The sequence below is a fragment of the Phalacrocorax aristotelis genome, chromosome 27, assembly GCF_949628215.1.
Source record: "Phalacrocorax aristotelis chromosome 27, bGulAri2.1, whole genome shotgun sequence".
Classification (NCBI taxonomy): domain Eukaryota; kingdom Metazoa; phylum Chordata; class Aves; order Suliformes; family Phalacrocoracidae; genus Phalacrocorax; species Phalacrocorax aristotelis.
The window spans coordinates 1,272,857-1,285,121 of NC_134302.1; the positions used below are offsets into that span (position 1 = coordinate 1,272,857).

General features: G+C 54.5%; 1 protein-coding gene across 1 annotated transcript in view; it reads left to right on the forward strand.

Annotated features, from left to right (window-relative positions):
• The window catches only part of LOC142048798 (uncharacterized), a 412,363-nt gene that overhangs the window by 129,449 nt on the left and 270,649 nt on the right, over positions 1-12,265 (forward strand). The gene's annotated exons all lie outside the window — the stretch shown is intronic.

The window sequence follows — 12,265 nt, forward strand, 5'->3', positions numbered from 1 at the left end:
GCCTCCTCCTGGAGAAATTGATGCGTTATGGCCTAGACAAGTGGTCTGTGCAGCGGGTGGGGAATTGGCAGACGGGCCGCGCCTAAAGGTTGGTGGTAAATAGCTCTTTCTCAGACTGGCAACCTGTCACAAGTGGAGTCCCCCAGGGATCGATACCGGCCCCAATGTTATTCAGCATCTTTATAAGTGATCTGGGTACCGGCATCAAGTGTAGCCTCATGAAGTTTGCTGATGACACCAAGTTGAGTGGGGAAGTAGACACTCCAGTAGGGAGAGCTGCTCTGCAGGGAGATCTGGATAGGCTGGAGGAGCGGGCCAGCAAGCACCTTATGAAGTTGAACAAGGAGAAGTGTAAGGTCTTGCACCTGGGAAAACATAACCCGGGGGTGCAGCACAGACTGGGATCCACCTGGCTGGAGAGCAGCTCTGTGGAAAGGGACCTGGGGGTCCTGGTGGACGGGAAGCTCAACATGAGCGAACAGTGGCTGCTGTGGCCAAGAAGGCCAACAGGGTGCTGGGTTGCATCAAAAGGGCATCACCTGCAGAGATAAAGAAGTCATCATCCCGCTCTACTCAGCGCTTGTCAGGCCACACCTGGAGTCCTGTGTCCAGTTCTGGTCCCCGCTCTACAAACAGGATGTGGAGAGGCTGGAAGGGGTCCAGAGAAGGGCCACCAGGATGATCAGAGGACTGGGAAGCCTGCCATACGAGGCTAGGCTGGGAGAGCTGGGTTTGTTCAGCCTTGAGAAAAGGAGGCTCAGAGGGGACCTCATCACCACGTACCAGTACTTAAGGGGTAGCTACATAGAAGACGGAGACTCCCTTTTTACTTGGAGTCCCATGGAGAGGACAAGGGGGATGGACACAAGTTGCTCTTGGGGAGATTCCGACTGGACACCAGAGGGAAATTTTTCACAGTGAGGACAGTCACCATTGGAATAATCTGCCCAGGGAAGGGGTTGACTCGGCCACGTTGGACACCTTCAAGAGTCATCTGGGCAGGGTGCTGGGCCATCTTGTTTAGACTCTGCTCTTCCTAGAAAGGTTAGACTAGATGATCCCTGAGGTCCCTTCCAACCTGGGATTCTGTGGGATTCTGTGAATAGGCAAATTAGCCCATGTTCCTGTCCAAACCTGGGAAGGCTGGAATGTTGACATTCTCTCCTGGCTTCCAGGAGGTCCTTGGATTAAACGAACCTGATTTTACCTACTGTGTGGTCTAGCAATGTTACTGGCTCTGCCATGTCTCATCCTGGGTTTCATTCAGTTAATCCAACGTGCTGTCGCAAATATACAGCTTGTACCCACTGTGTCACAGGATGGAATTAAACAAACCAGAGCTGTACGTCAGCCTGTGTCATCCACGGGCCAAACTGCATACACTGTTTGTCTCCCAAATCTGTTTTTTTAATTATTGAAAACTGAATTGTTACTGATGTTAGGCATTGGCCTTGTTTAGAGTTGATACTGTTACAATGTTTTGGCCTTCATAGCTAAGATCTTTGTTATTGATCTAATCTTTCTGCCTTTGTTTCTATTCTTTCTCTCACCCCTGTCTCTATATTCGCCACCAATGTTGAGCCACAGGGTGGTGTCAGGGACTAGAGACTTGTCTCAACATTGTTGGCAGGCAAGTTTCACTACTAAAGCCTGACCGCTACGGCAGCTGAACGGAACAGTTTAATCACCAGGGTCGACCCGACAGGAATGGGTGCCCCGTTAGCTCGGAGTACTCGCCCTCCACGCATACGCCCGGGCCCAAGGCCAACTGGCAACATACGGGGGGGGGAAGTCTCGGACCCTCTAGAACTTTCAAGCACCCTCTGGAGACAGCACAGGGCATGCGCCCCACCGCCAAGTGGGAGGCAGGGGTATGCACAACAGCTACTGACTATCCAGTAGGATAACTCTATAAAGGGAGAAACTGGATGGGGGGCGTTCTGGAACTTCCCACCCCCCCACCGGGCTCGATGATACATCAGACTGCCCAGACCATGGGGACTGCAGGGGCTGCTGGGACTGCCCAGACCGCAGGGACCGCCCGGACCGCCCACATGGACAGACGAATCCGTGGTGGTAGCTATAGCCACAGTCCCGCTCTCTCCCTCCCTGTCTCCCTCTCGTTCCCTTTTTTTTTCACCTTTCTTTTTTCTCTCTTTCTTTGCTTTTCTCTCCCACATCTATTTCTGGCCAAATAAAGTGACTTGGCACTTGACTCCATCTTGAGCCTTAATTCTGATTCTGAGAATGTAAAAAGAACTAGTCACGATAACACATTGGGGTCCATCAGAAGTTAAGCCCAGCCACCCCCAACCTCCCAAAATTATCTGAGGTCACATGGAAAGCAAGAGGCTTTAACCTCTGTCAAACTGTTCAACCCAACAGTGGATTGTGACAGACCCCAATTCACATCAGCACACTGCTTGGCTTGAACACGAACCCTGCCAGCATTTTAAAGAGGGTATTTTATAGCCTGCGCAACAGAAACAGACTCCCAAGTTGCGCTTTTCAACACTCAGGTGTGACAAAAGGGATGTCCTGAGTCCAGAGTAAATTAATTCCACAAGTATATCACAGTTTCAACAGCCTTGAGTACTAGTGCTCAGACTAAGGCTTTCTAATAAGGAATTCATCACAAAAATAAAGCCGGTTTTCAGCTGGAGGCAAAAGCAACCCCAGGAGATTTGGAGCTTGACCTGTCTGCATCGGCTGAAAAAGCCATCAGGATCTTCTCTCACCTGCTTATCCCATTGAGCCCCATTCCCAACTCTACATCACAAGAGGTCAGGAAAGGAAGGCTCTTTGCGCAGCAGGTTGGTGGCACAACGTAGACAAGAAGTCCATAACTCAACATTAAACTCCTTAAGAACCTTCATGAATTTCAGAGGCACAGCCTGTTAAAAAAGGACAAGCAATGTAACTTTTCCGAAAAGTAACACTGGGTTCATGGGGCATCCTACATCTTGAACACCAACGCGAACACAGTTACCATCTTGGGGGTATTTGCTAGCTTCAAGCAAACCCCAAGCTCGTAAGGTTTTTTCCTCTCCGCTTTGGAGTAGAGGCCAGGCAGCATTTTTTGCTTTAAAGCTGCGGTATCTGTCGTGATGGCTTTTGACACGCTGCCTTTCACTGAGATGAGGTATGTGTTTCTAGTGAAACGGTAACAGCTGAGCAACACGAGTTTCTGGTGTAAGTCAGTCTTGTTAGGAGAGTTTGCCAAACCAAACTGTATCAGTGCAAAACAAGATTTCTTCTCTTGTTTTTCTCTGTTGGAAGAGTTGTCGAGGCATGCAGGACATTGCTAATAGTCAAGTCACTGAGCAAGTCCTCTCTCCACCAGAGTTCTGTTTACTGGCACCACCTAAAGGGAGGAGAAAAAAAACCCAAACAAACAAAAAATAAAGAACAAAAGAAAACAAGCCAGAAAGGTGAACAAACCACAAGCGAGAAACATCGGCAAGTTCCCGATGAACAATAAAAAGTCTAACGGTGTTGAAAGAATAAGTGTGTCAACGTACGCACCTCATCTCCTCTCAGGTTCCACAGCTGTATCCGTGGCAGACCTGTTGCAGCGTCATAATTTGTGACCTGGAAACACGGGCAACCACTTGTGTGCAGCAGTTCTGGTCTGAGCCGTGGAGGATGCAAGGCTGGCATCATTCGCTGCGTATCAGATACGCAGCACTTCAACTTATGTGTAGGCTAGAGCTACTGCCACCAGGCAGCTGGGACACCCTACTGGCAAGTTTTTGTAGGATTTTCAAATCCCTTGCCTCCTGAGTGATCTCCGTCCACCCCTGCCAGCCGGCTACACTCACGGCACAAGTCTAGACCATCCTCTTTCAGTATCCCATTACTGTATGGCACTTTGCTGTCTTCAGGTAGCTTCAGACCAGGAGGTTTTTCGCTTAGTACTGAGCTCACTCAGCAGACGTGTCTTAGCTTGCGCATAGCCTCAGTGCGTCTCGACGCTGGCCTGGTGCACAAGGCAGCACTGTGTGCTGCAGTGAGTCCTCCGCACTTGTCCCACCTTCAGATGTGTATGTGCTGCATGCAGAGTCCCCCACAACCAGAGGCGGCTTTTCCAGTGACCCTGCGTGGTTTTCCAGAGGAGTCCGATCAGCTCCCTGGGACTCATGGCACACACGGTTCTTCACCCGACAGTCTTTTGTGCCTCCCCGAACACGGCCGGATAAATGGCGCGTGCTAAACAGCTGGAATCGGTCGTGCTCTGCTCCTGTTCCTCTGCCTGCGGGGATGCCAGTGCTGCAGCATCACGCTTTGCAGCGACGTTCTCACCGGCTGCTGTAGCTTCCGCCACAAGCATCTCATCGGAGGAAGCAACGCTCGCCACCTCCACGGGGGTCTCAGCTCGGCTGGCAGCGGCCCGGCAGATCTGAGTGGACACACCACCCGCAGCACCAGGCAGCACTTCCTCACCTGCTGCCAAAATGACCTTGGAAACGATCTGCAGTTGCTGCCTGCTCAATTTTGCCACCTTCCTCCTTGTCCCAAGTCACTCCTGCCATCTTCTCTCTTTCAAATTCCTCTCCTTTTGGCTCTGTGTCGTCCTCCTCCTGACACACAGCTACAGTACCGGCAGTTGACTCAGGCATCTCTGGTGTGCGCTGATGGGCAGAACTTGCTGCTGTTCTGTGCCGTGGTGTATGTTACTGCACCTGTAGAGGAAGCGTATTCACTAATTCGAAATAGCACCAAAAGATCTGTGCAATTAATTTCTTGCAATTAGTTAACTTCTTGCTTTACCCATTTCATTCATCAGAATGATGGTCATCCTCGCTGGAGACAGAGAGCAGTTGCCAGAAATTCTCTATCAGGCCAACATGGCAAGACCCTTCCTGGAGGTCAGAGGCAGCTGGCTGTAGGGAGAGCCAACCAAGCCTTACCATCTGCCTTCATCCGGACCAAGAGCAGGTAATTTTTCAGGGGAGAATATAACGCACAACTCACCATCGCTTTCATTACACAAGGCTGATCGTTTTTCCCTCTTGCTTCACAGCCACAAGACCAAAGCCATTCTGGACAGTAACAAAACCAGCTAGTGCAGGAAATGTGCATCCAAGAGCAACTTTCAGCAATCGTGTGTTGTCCAAACTTAGAAAGGTATGGGTAGGAAAGGAGCAGAAACCCAGTTGCTCACAGTATGAGAGGTAAGCAGCCTTTCAACAAGGTTTAATCTTGAGCTACATGCTTGGAGAGGGAGAGAATCATCGATTTGAATTCTGTTAGTGTTCTGGAGGGAAGGTGCACCTGACTAAAGCTTTGTTTGGCTCTTTCGCACATACAGTGTATAACATTTAAGAATCAACACATCATAAGTAATATTTGGAGAGAGATTTTTCTGCTAAGATAATACTTTTTATGCAAATACATATATTTACACGATGGTAAATGTGTTTATGGAATTCAAGATGGCTGAAACTAAAACTCTGATTACCATCAAGCTATTGGTGTACAGAACTTGATAGACTTGACTGGGGAATCAAATAGTAATCTTTTCCCACTTGCTGCCCAGTTTCTGCTTCATTTCTGCTTCTTTCAGTTAAAAACAGGCAGAATTATAAAGAGCAGAAAAGAGGCCAGTAGTTGTCAGATGATTTTCCTACAGGTGGTATGGCCAAATAAACCTGAATTCTGTTACGTTTGCACTTGAGGGGAATGAAGGTCAGTTACCTTTGCCTTTGAACTCTGCTCCTAGAGTTACAGAACCACCAGCCATGACCCATCCTGTCCCTGACGCAGAGTTGTGCGATGCATTTGTTGGGACACCCCTTACCAAATGTGCACAAAAATGTTCCAGTTATAGAACGACAGAATGAATGTTTCAAAAAGCAGTTGCTTCTCGTGTATATGTAAGAGAGAGTGTGTGCGTGCACGCACCCGTGTGTGTGTGTGTTTGCGAAGTGTTCAATTTGCATTGAGGTTTGTATCTGTTAAAGAAAAGGCCAGCTTAGGGACACAACTAAGTGGAGAACCTGAAGTGGTCCCAGCACTGGAACGTACATGAATTTTCTGCTCAATTTTGCCACCTTCCTCCTTGTCCCAAGTCACTCCTGCCATCTCCTCTCTTTCAAATTCCTCTCCTTTTGGCTCTGTGTCGTCCTCCTCCTGACACACAGCTGCAGTACTGGCGGTTGACTCAGACATCTCTTCTTCCCTCGACTGCCCCAAAGAGGGAGACTCCAAGTTACCCAGTAGCCTGTGGGCGTGCGAGCTGCCTGGCTGAGGGCAACTGGGGAGAGCTGGGGACTGCATGGGAAAGCGGTGGATAAACCCCAGCTGCCTCAGAAATGTAAGGGGGGGTGACTCTCTTTTTGCCGTCGGATCCCCTGGAGACTTGTTATGCTTCCCTTCCAGTCCCCTGAGGCCTGGAGGCCTCCTCATAGCCGCTAGTCCCCTCCGAACCCCTCGGTTGCCTCAGTTGCCCCTGGGGTTGCCTCAGCCTGACGCGGTTGCCCCCTCAGAACCTCTCAGCGCCCCAGTGCCCCTTTTGATGTGCTCCAGAGGCCTCAGCTTGCCCCCTGGTCCCCGCAGCACCCCTCCGTTCGCCTCCTTGTTCCCTCCCTTTGAGCCTCAGGAGCCCTCCCTTGGCCCTGCTTGGGCGCAAAAGCCCACCGTGGGCCTTCTCTGGGGCCGGTGGAGGGCTCTCGGGCACAGTCCAACCTCAGGACTCCTCCCTTTGCCTCTGTAGCTGTGTGAGGATTGCTCCAGCCCACGCAGGACCCCTCGGGGGGCCTTCCTTGTAACCCCAGGCCCCTCTTCTGCAGGACCTCTAGCAGCCATGAAACCCCACGAGACTGGGGCCTGGCCCCCTCCACTCTACAGTACCCCCTCAGCACTCCTCCAGAGGGGTTTGTCATGGCCCAGGGCCTCCCATGGCTCATCTGGGCCCCTGAGGACCCCTTTCTTTCTGAGGCAGTCATGGCGACCAAGGCACTCTGTTTGTCCTCTAGCCCCTCTAGGACCCCTGCGGTTGCCCTCCAGCCCCCTTAGCACCTTCGTACTGTGCTTGCAAACCCTCCGGACTCCATCACGGCGTGGGGAAGTGGCGAAGCAGCAACAGCAGGTGCTTGCTGGGGCCTCGCTGCGATGCCCAGAGACCCACGGGGAGGCTGGAGCTGACCACCCTTCCCATGTCCTACCCTTGCTGCGTGACAGATACTCTCTTCTAATCTCTATTAGGGATTAAAGCCTCATTTTTAGGTGACTAACCCTCACTTTCAGGCTCTCAACCTGCCTTCTTTAGGGTCAAAGCCTCATTTTCAGGGTCCCAAACCCTCACATTTATGCGTAAGCCCCTCTTTTAACACTCAAAGCCTCAGTTTTCTGTCCCAAAGCGTCACTTTTAGGCTTCAAACCTACCTGTCCTTTAGGCTCAAAGCCTCATTTTAAGTTCTCCAAACCTTCCCTTTATGGGTCCAATCCCCAATTTTAAAGACACAAAGCCTCATTTAGAGGTCTCAAACGTTCACTTTTAGGGTCCAAACCTCTCTTTTATGATCAAAGCCTCATTTTTAGGTCCCAAACCCTCACTTTCAGGGTCCAATCCCCCCTTTTAACTCTCAAAGCCTCAGTTTCAAGTTCTAAACCCCTCTATTAGGGATTATAGCCTCGTTTTTAGGTCCCAAACCCTCACTTTCAGGCTCTCAACCTGTCTTTTTTAGGGTCCAAGCCTCATTTTTAGGGTCCCATACCCTCACATTTATGGCCCAAGCCCCTCTTTTAACACTCAAAGCATCAGTTTTCTGTCCCAAAGCGTCACTTATAGGCTTCAAATCTGTATTTAAGGCTCAAAGCCTCATTTTTATATCCCACTTTTATATATTTTTATGTATCACATTTAGGCTCCAAACTCCACCTCTTTAGGGACAAACCCTCATTCTTAGGTCCCAAAGAATCACTTTAAAGCACCCAAACCCTCTTTTAACATCAAAGCCTTATAGTTAGGACCGCAAACCTCACTTTTAGGGTCCAAACCCCGTGTTTGAAAGCTCAAAGCCTCATTTTTCACAGCGAAACCCTCACTTTTAGGGTCCAAACCCTGTGTTTGAAAGCTCAAAGCCTCATTTTTCACAGCGAAACCCTCACTGTGAGTTGAGGGATGTGTTGCTTCCACCAAGATTCGTTGTCCTGCCCTCTGCTAATAACAGACGAGCCGTTGGCAGAAGGTGACAAGGGCAGGCTGACAACAAGGCTCCGGCACACCCCGCACGCCGCCGCTTTTCCGGCTAGCCCGCCAGCAAAAGAGCCTGTAAGGCTGAGATACTGCAGCATCTCTTCAAGGGACAGGACTATGGCATTTCTCAGGAGCAGAATTACCACTCGTCAGCTGGAAATGCTCTTTCTGGCACGTTCTTTGGGACCTTCTACAAGTGAGCTGGTGGAGGTTTCGACTGGTAACTGTGATGGTGGTGACAGCGGTACAACACTACTCCTAGTGATGATGACTGGAAGCATTCCTTCGCACTCTAACAGCCACCTGAGAAGGTCTTTGGGAAAGGATTTACAAAACCAACCTCCCCCCACCAGCCCCGCCCAAAACATCGCTGCAGACCAGGACTATTAATCCACCAGCTGTTGTAATGCCAATGGGAAACATTTATTTCACTCCCATCCATGAAAACTGCTCACCTGCAGTGAGTGGAGGAGCCCCCTCCCTTTGGGCTCCCCGTGGTTGCTGCCACCCTGAGAGCTCAGCAGCCTTTCTGTGCCGGCACCAAGCTGCCGAGTGCCAGCGACTGGCCCCTGGCTCAAGAGTCCTCCGCTGTGCTCCACTGGCAGCTGCTCTGGAGCTCCACAGCCTAACAAATGTGACAGCGAAGCTTCAGGGTGGACAGCCAGGTCTTTGCTGAGGACTTCCAACCAGAGTTTGTAGTTATACAGAGCTTTTTGGCCACAGGCCCATCCGCTCTGCCAGGCTCAAGGCCGGGCCCAGCATCACCAACACCTCAGAAGAAGAAAGCTAGGAAAGCTGCTACCCTGGCTCGCATGTCAGTCCCCCGAGTGCAGAAATCGCGTTAGCGCCTTGCTGATGTCTGCTGGGTTTTGGGTGCAAAGGCTGGGCTGCCCTTGCAGGCGCTTCGGGAGCCACGAGCAGAGCTGCAGACGTGGTGATGGTCAGGTTTGCCAGAGTCCTCAGGCTGGGCAGCCCCTTGAGTTTCCTGTTTCCCAGGGGACGAGAGCTGTCGGTCCCGCTCCCCTCCGTCCGCGCTGAGCAGCTGGGAGTTTGGTACAAGGACACCCTGGGTCAGCGGGTGCTGCGCTGCCACGAGCTGCTGGAAAGCGGGAGCGTCAGGAAGCTCTCCAGGCAATCGTGGTGCCTTCACGGCCGCCGTTTCCCCTTTGCCTTCTGGCTCGCTAAAGAAAAGACTTGCCCAGGGGGAACAAACGTGGCTTCTCCAGGGGAAAGCCCCCCTGAGAGGTACACTTGTAACACAAGCCTGGAGCCAGGGTGTGCTGAGGGGGAGTGACCGGCAGGCAGCAGGAGCAGCCAGCAAGGATGCTGTTTGCTCAGCACGCTCCTGGTGCTACACGTGTGAAGGAGACCAGGGGTTTGGTGTTTGTTGCTCCGGCTTTATTGAGAGAGAGGCATTTCCCTGAGGCAGGTTGCACCTCTTCTGCCTGGCTTTTAGCAGCACCAGCAGCACAGCGCTCGCAGGGTGCGTCACACTCTTGGCTGCACCCTGGGAGAGCTCAGGCTGAGGACGGCCTGAGCCGCCAGGGAACGGATGGAGAGGTCGCTGTCTTCCTGCAGGGACTGAAGGGCTGTGACAGAGAGAGAGGTGAGATGAAGGGCTGTCTCTGCAGAGGCTTCCAGGCATCCCCTGCACACCGTGGCAGCCCCACCTGCCGCTTTCCCCGGCCAGGAGAAAGCGGCTGCTGCTGCTGCTGCTGCACAGGAATGCCCCAAATGCCCCGACACATTCCCCTGGCCCTGAGGCGCTTCCCTGGAGCAGGGCCAGCCATGGCAGCACCCTGCCCAGGCTCTGTCCCCTGCCCCTCCAGCCCCGGCCAACACAGCGCTGCCCCTACTCACCGCTGCACATCTCGGCCAGCTTCTCCTTGCTTTGGTCCCTCAGGGGCCGCGCGGCAAGCCCTAGGCACAGAGCTCTGTCAGTCCCCCCTGCTCCCCAGCACGCTCCCAGCAGCGCAGCCCCCTGCCCTGCTGGCTGGGCCGCACGCCCTCCTCCCCCTCATCAGGGCTGAGCCCGGGGAAGAGCAGCAGCTCAGCGGGGTTGGACTGAGCGAGGCGGCCACCAAGGCCACCTGCGTGGGCAGGGGTGGGAGAGGGAGGCCAAGGCCCTGCGCGGGGCAGCTGGGGCTCGGGCAGCCGCAGGGCTGCTCCTTGGTGCCAGTGCAGCGGCGGGGACTGGGGCCAGGCTGCCCAAAGAGGGACTGCGGGGGCTGTGGCTCACCGATGAACCTCACGGCTGCCTCGCGCAAGGGGGCCTGAGCATCCTTCAGGTATGGCAGGCTCTGATGACAGTATCCTTCGGCCCTGCTCCTGTCCTGCACCAGCTGGAGAGAGCAGAAGGGTATGGGCATGCCACAGTCCCTCCCCAGTGGGCTGGAGCACTCCCTCCTGCCAGCACCTCCCCGTTCCCCTTCCCCCCCCAGCCAATTCCCGTCTCCCAGCCAGGGGCCCTGTGGGGCTGAGGAGCAGAGAGAGCCACAGGCAGAGGTGCCCCAGGGGTGCTGAGACCCTCCACCCTCCTGCGGGGTGTGGGGAGGGGAGAGGGGCGTGGAGAAGAGCCCTTGGGCGCTCTCTTCTTGCGCACAGGGAAGGGAAGGCGGCTGCGGCTCACGGCTGTGGGCTCTGGGCTGCAGCAGGGCAGGTGAGGCACATGTGCAGAGCCCACAGCCCAGACACGGCGGGCAGCCCTCGTCCAGCCTGGGCCATGGGGCCTGCAGCTTGTCCTCACCAAACACTCTCCAATCCTCCACGTCTGCTCTGTCTGCACCAGGTGTCTGAGCTGTTTCCACTTGAGGAGCTCTGCTCCAGCAAGGAGGGCTTCCCTGGAGGCCTGCAGAACAGCAGAAGCTGGGAGATGGCACCACGGCCTGGGGAAGGAGAGCTGGCGTCCCCCTCCTCGTGGCTTTGTTCCTGGGGTGGTCCTGGCCTTGGGAAGGCAGGACATGCCCTGTCCCAAGCATGTGGGGGTCTCTTGGGCACAACCCTGAGGGGCAGGCATTGAGGCTCAAAGCCCTGGCCTTCCACACCTGCAGGCGCAGCGGGGAAGCCCGTAGGGACGCATGTGTTCATGCCTCGGGCCACGGGCTGCTGCTGAGCCCTGCTGGAGCAGGCAAGGCAGGTGTTGGAAATGTCCATGGCAGCTTCTCTGCCCGTGCTTGCGCTGGGTCTGCAGGGACCCTCCCTATGGGCTGTGCTGGAGGAGGGCTGAGCAGTGGGAGCGTGGGTGGGAGGGGATCCCACCTGCCCTTCCAGCTCTGCAGCAAGAGGCACTGGGGGATGAGGAAGGCAGTGGTGGGCCCAGTGCAGGGACGGATGGGAGCTCTGCCCTGTCCGCAGTGCCTCGGGCAGCTGGACCCCAAGGTGACACACACTGCCAGAGTCTGACTGCCAGCAGCTCTTGCCCCTGAACCCAAGGGGTCAGCACGCCCTTCCCTGTGTCACTGGCCAGCTTTGAAATCTCTACCTTGGCCATGGTGTCCGCCTCATCGTGCAAGCGAAAGAAGAGCGGGAGCAGGCATCTTTGCACTTCCTCCTTCATCCTCCGCTTGCCATTCCCCACCACAGTCTCCACGGCGACTCTGAAGAGGCTGATGGAGAGCTCTCTCGTCTCGCCGGACTCCTGTTAGGGAGAAGGAGAGGGGGACTTGAGAAAGAGCCACTCCCGGCTCCCTGTGAGCATTAGCCCAAGGGCACGAGCATGGCAGGTGTGATGGGAGATGCTCTGGGGTCAGGCTCTGCACACAAGAGCTATGGGAATCTCTGGTCCTGCCTGGCGGCGCAGCTGGGGAGCCCTTGGGGCTCTGAGAGCAGCCCTTGGCCTGCAGGTGCTTTGCACAGGGTCCGGGCTGGGCCCTAGCACAGAGCGCTCGGGCCGCCCGGCGGCACCAAGCTGTCAGGGGAAGCTGTGCTGGGCTGCAACGCCCAGAAGCCATCCCACGAGAGCCCAGGGGAGTGAGGAGGGCAGAAGGCCCTGCCCGCGGGGCTGCCCGCAGGTCTGGGCTGAAGGGCAGCTGTCATTGCCCAGTGCCCCTCTGCGGGGCTCAGTCT